This window comes from Drosophila sechellia, chromosome X (assembly GCF_004382195.2).
Source record: "Drosophila sechellia strain sech25 chromosome X, ASM438219v1, whole genome shotgun sequence".
Lineage (NCBI taxonomy): Eukaryota > Metazoa > Arthropoda > Insecta > Diptera > Drosophilidae > Drosophila > Drosophila sechellia.
The window spans coordinates 18,199,563-18,205,562 of NC_045954.1; positions in this window are offsets into that span (position 1 = coordinate 18,199,563).

Sequence of the window (6,000 nt, forward strand, 5' to 3'; positions counted from 1 at the left end):
GGCACGCTTTAAGCCCGGCAGAGACGCGGCAGAGGCTGCGGCAGAGACTTCCGCATGCGACACTTCAAATGTCGCTGCTTCTGCTCCTTCTGCTTGCCTTGATTACACTTGCAGCACACTTCAGCTGCAGAGTAAAATGTGTTGCACGGAAAAGTAACTCCTGCGTATTGCACACTAAAAACGGATGCCTTCCTCTTTCAGCGAAATTCTTGATCTAGTGTCAGTTACCACTACTTTTAAACCAAATCTAATCATGTTATAACCTGTTAAATTTTACTTTACTATTTTAAAACATTTAAATGTTGTGCACCAAAAACATACTTAGAAAATTTGTCATTTTAGAACCAAAACATATTGCTGCATACTTTCCAACACTTATATAGGTGATTTTAAACCCCTTTTAGGCCACATTCAACGGGCTTAAGGAACTGGAAGCCATTTTATAAAAATTTCAAGAAGCAGGGCAAGACTATAAGTACTACTAAAAAAATTCAGTGTAGCAATCTAGTTGCTCTTGCAACTGGCATGGATTCTATATTTTTTTGCATTGTGTTTCAGCAATTTGCGTCAAATTTCGAGCTTAAGTGTCAATTACAGCAACAAAAACAGCGCGAGACGTGTCACAAAAAAATATGACAAATGACAGAGCGAGACGGAGATACCGCTTTACACATCTCGTCTACCTTTCATCGAGGGTATAAGAGGAAGAGGGAGCGAGTCACCTACGTGCTTGTCAAGTTGACAGCCTTCTTTTTTCCTGCTTCTCGTCTTTGCCTTTCTTGTTTCCTTTTCTTTGCCTCCTTTGGTTTCGTTTCGTTTTTAACCTCAATTTACAACGTCTCTGATGCTGGGCAGGTGTGCCTTGAAATCTATATACATATATGTGTGTTGGTCTGAGTGTGTGTGTTTTGGTGTGTTTAAAATTTGACTTGCTCGAGTCCTTTGCCCAGCTCCTTGCCTCCCCTTCCCCTGCGGCCCTTTTCTGCCCTTTCTTCACTTGACAGCGACGACTTTTGACTTTCTGCGCTGGCATTTTGACACAGTTGATTACAGCGCCACCTAGCGGCCGTCGCGCGCTCCACGCGGCAAGTGTGTGCGAGCAAGACAGCAAACGGCAGCGGCAGCGGCAGCAGCAGCGGCAGAGGCAATATTTATGCAAATGGCCCAGAGACATGCTCCCTCTCGCTTGCTCGAAAGTTTGTCATTCATTTCGGTCCTGCACATGCATGCGAACACATGTCCTCGCACGCACACACAGACTGAGGCATAGGCTGGAGCGAGACAGCAAGTAAGATGCATATGCGGTATCCTAAGAGCATTATTCCGCATGAGCTACCAAATTGCATTCCGAAATTTATGTATTTCATTTGAATTGAGTTCAGTTTTCGGTTTAATCAGCGGGTGCGAAATTGAAAGAGTTGCCGTTTCTAAGCCATAGCATCTTAAATAACAATTTATATCCCCATCGAAATTTATTACGCAAAGTTCTACCTATTTATGTGGATTTAAGCGTGTGGATTGTTGATATTTGGTTCAAATTGTGCACCATTAATTAATGTGCAAAACTGTTGATTATTTCATTGTGGTTTCATAATATTCATTTGCAAATCTGTATTTTACATATTCGATTATGGACTACAAAAAGATAGACAGCCATTATTGAAAAATGCATTTCATATTGAAAACTATCAAAAATTTCAGAGTTTTCGACGCTCTACTTGAACTGCTCTTTTCTTATATCAATGAAAAGGCAGCTTGCCAAAAATTAGGTTCGAACATTTCCTCTGAAAAGTTTTGCTAGCATTTTAAACTAGTTTTCAATTGAATTCGAACGTGACAGAAGCTCTCTGGAGTTTGGGCGACTCTATCGACTATATCTAAGCACTTGTGCACGGCATCAATATTTCATGGGGTCTCTCCATTCGCTACCAGACTTAATTTAGGAGTATGGTCGAATTTCAGACTTTCCTCTTTTATTTTTTATTTTTCTTTCCCCTCAGTTTCTTTGTCGGAAAAATATTTGTCGAAAAGCGAGCTACAAAATATTTATGCAAGGCTGCCCCTATATCTGCTTTTCTCTCTCTGTCCGTGCCATCGCCCATCTCGCTCACGCACACGCAGATAAGTCGGTCATCTGCACGTACCGCAATTGCAGAGAGCTAACGGTAAACAAAGCGAACCAAGAAAAACAGCCCAAAAGAAGACCAGCAGAAGAGAAAAAGACAGAGGTAGAGCGAGAAAGCGGGGGGAAAAGGACGAGAACGAGGAATTATTGCCCCAGCTGATGAAAGAGGAAATGACCACAAATTGCCGTGGGAATGTGTGAGTGTGTGTATGAGCGAGAGTGTCAGTGTGTGTATGTGTGGCCACGTGCATGTATATAGGTTATTTAACGTATTTAATTTCCCTCTCCCATTCACCCACACACGCAGAGCGTAGGACACGATTTTGCAGGACCATTCTTGGATCTCCTCTGCGTTCAAGACGTGCCGAAATTCCACAGCTACCCATCAGCTCTCCCATTGCGGGCATAACGTTTCCAGGTCAAGTATGTACTCTTCCCACCCGATTGTATTTCATACAATCTTCAGGTACTTTAAATCTATTTTTTAAAGCGAGTTGGTATAAAGAAGTCAAATTTTACAGAAGAAATTAGAGAGAATAATGGGTATGATTAATGAAAGAGGTTGAAAAAAGATGGAAAAAAAAAAGATACAACGCATTAAAAACTCAAAATAAATACAAAAAGTGTATGGGAAACGCAAACAGCAAAACGCCCTTAGAATAATGAAATATATTAATTTAAAGCAACCGCTTTTAATAATCACCATTTATTGCAACTCGCAAACTGCTCTCAGCAAATTCATATAAATTCCAATTACCAATTATGGGAAAAAGCAGTTTGCTTACTTCTGGCCAAATTGTTGCTAAAATGTGTAAAACCAAACTGTTGTGCAAAACTGAAATGCCTCGAGCAACTTTTCTCCTCTACAGCTTGCTGGCTTTCTCTGTGTTTTTTTCCAGTTTTTTTTTTTGTTATTTTTTGCTGCACCCCAACTGCGTGTGTGTGTGTGTTCGCCTGTTAGAAAATAATTAAAACTTTTCGTGATTTCGTGCCAGTGTAGCTGCGATTTTTCTCAATTTAAAATGAATTCTAGCGGCAGCAGCAACGCAGCAACAAACTGCTGAATGTCTGCAGCTGCTGCCATGTTGCACATGCATTTGTGCATATGTGTGCATGTCTGTACGTGTGTGTGCCTGTCTGCGTGCGCAAGGACCAAGTTTACAAATCCGTAAAACTAGACCTAAACCTAAGCCAAAAGCATTCACACTACTCCCCCGTCGTCACCCAGTTTTTGATTAGTTATTGTTGCAACCAAACCGAAACTGGAAACTGAAAGCTGAAAGCCCACACACTGGCCACGCAAAAAATGTTCACTCACCTGCCGCACATATTCGTGCTGCTTTTGATTAGCTGCAATTTTATTCGCTTTTTTACTTAGTTGCGTTTTTTAGCACTTTCTACCCCTAAAACTCGCTTCATTTACCAGCTTTACCACCTGTTGACATCGCTGAACGACGGATTTATCGATTGTGCGTGAAAAACTGAAAAACCGCGAAAGCCCATGGGCCTTTTGTTTTGGAAAGCTAACCTTCTAATCGCTTTATAACTAAAAATAAACTTTGCAACTGAAGCCCAAATTAAAATGATAAAGGCGAAATCGAAAAAAGTGAACAGGATATATATTGACATATTAGTTTTAAGTGTAAATTCATTAAATTAAAAATGAAAATTGAAAAAAAATCAAGCAATGAATGATAAATAACACAACATAATTAATTCCGCTATAATTTCAAAAGAATTGTTTACTTAATTCACGCATTAAAGAGTAATACTTTTAATCAGTGCTTCTGTTCTGTTGATTTGATAAATTTTCTTTACTTTGAAACGGAAATGGAGGTTGGAATAGTTAATGGCTTTTGGCCAAGGACAGCTGCAATCAAAGGATTGCCGAAAGTTGGAGATTATTTTCGTTGGTTTTCAATTTGCTAACGATTTACGATGCGACAGCGCATCTTACACTGACGTTTTACGACATTTTCAAAGCCATAGGACACAAAAGTTGGCAGAATCGGAGGAGCAAAAATGGGCTGATGGGGGGCGTCTGCTTATCGATGGACACGCGCGTACTATAAAATGTCTTGGAAATTGTCTGATGATGACGAGGCCGAAGCAGCTAGCACACTGGGGAGAAATGTATTTGTTTGACAGGAAATACTATAATTCGAAAGCTGGAGTGAAACTAATTTTCATCGAACGATTTATCTTAAAAGTGCTTAAAAACTCAAAATATTACGTATACGCAATGTTGGTTGCTTGGCCAATAGAATTCATGCGGGTAACTTTATGGAATAACAATTGATGTTGTTTACCACATCCCAATATAACTCAAAAATTTCAACAAAATAATAATATAATATAATATAATATAATATAATATAATATAATATAATATAATAATATAATGCCCAAAATCAACACATATTACGTATACGTAATTTAAGAGGCAAGAACAATCGATTTCGATAGATTCTCCAAGTTTCAAGCACTGCACTTGTTCCTAAAAAATTGAAACCATATATAGTTTTAAATATTAACAAGATATTTCTCTCTGTGCATAGCCTTGGTTCATAGATATCTGTGCGCTGTCCTTCGCTATTTGTTCCCTACGCCAAAAAGTACATGCGTTATCAGGGGAAGTGGGCCATGAGCTTGTCCATAAATTAATCGATTCCAATGGCCAAAGATCTCGGCCAGCATGGAAGGGTATCGCAAGGTCATCTGTAGCTTAGCCCGGTTTATTTCGATTCATTTGGCTTCGCTTCGTGTTTAGATTTAGTTTTGATTTTGTATTTTGCTTCTGCCTGTGCTCTTTGCTTTCGCGCCGCTTTTTATTGTTCTTGATTCGCTGGGTGTGTCGTTGAACTAAACTCCTCTATAAATATAAATATCAGCGACGATTTATCGAATGTCTGTCCCATCGTCTATGATATATCCCATGTGCGTTTGTGTGCGTCTTTGCGTGGGCCCATAAAACACATGATAGAAACAGAAGCGTCCACTTTTGATCGCTTTTAGGCCCATTTCCAATTGATTTCATTTCGTATTGCCAATTTGTTAGGGCCACAGAGAGAGACAGCGAGAGAGGGAGAGAGAGAGTGAGAGCGAGATGGAGGCGTTAATAGACGCATTTTCCCAGGGCTATTCAACCTTAACTATATTTTGGTTACCCTTGAATTTAAATGAATTGGAAGCTATATCTCGTTAAAGTGACATTTTAAAAATGGAATATACAATTTTAATGTCCCCATTAGCTCTAAATTAATCACTGCGATTTTCAAAGCTATATACTTATAAAAAATACCATCCTTAAGAGCCCTTAACTTTAAATGTTTGTCGTAGAAAATTATGATTATTTTTACTTCGAAGTTAATTAAAAGCAGGCAAGAAGAAGCTGCACGCTTAATTAAACAACGAATCTAGTCACATAAATTGAGAGGGTAAACGTGTATTGGTTACTTTTTATCATCTCTACCGACCACACAAACAAATTAAACTTAACGGAGTTATGTTCAACCGCTTTCCAGCCATTTCTCAGCCATGCACGTGCCTTAATTTAATTTTCCCCAATTTCGTTCACGGCGCTTTCCATATGCAACTTCACTTGGGAAATGCACACGAGAGCACATAAAATAGGAACGCAGCTGGGACGTTAAATATGCAACGATGCCACAGTTTAAAAACCGCACAATAAATTGACCAGACCCACTAGTACCAACCAACCCCACCCCCGAAACTCCATCGAAATATTTGAAATGCGGGCATTTTGTTGGCCAAAATAAAGGGGAAATGAGCAATTTTAATGAAGCCACGCTGCTCTGGCTTTTTGTTCGAACGTGTGTGTGCGGTCGCATAAACCCAAATATTGGGCCACAATA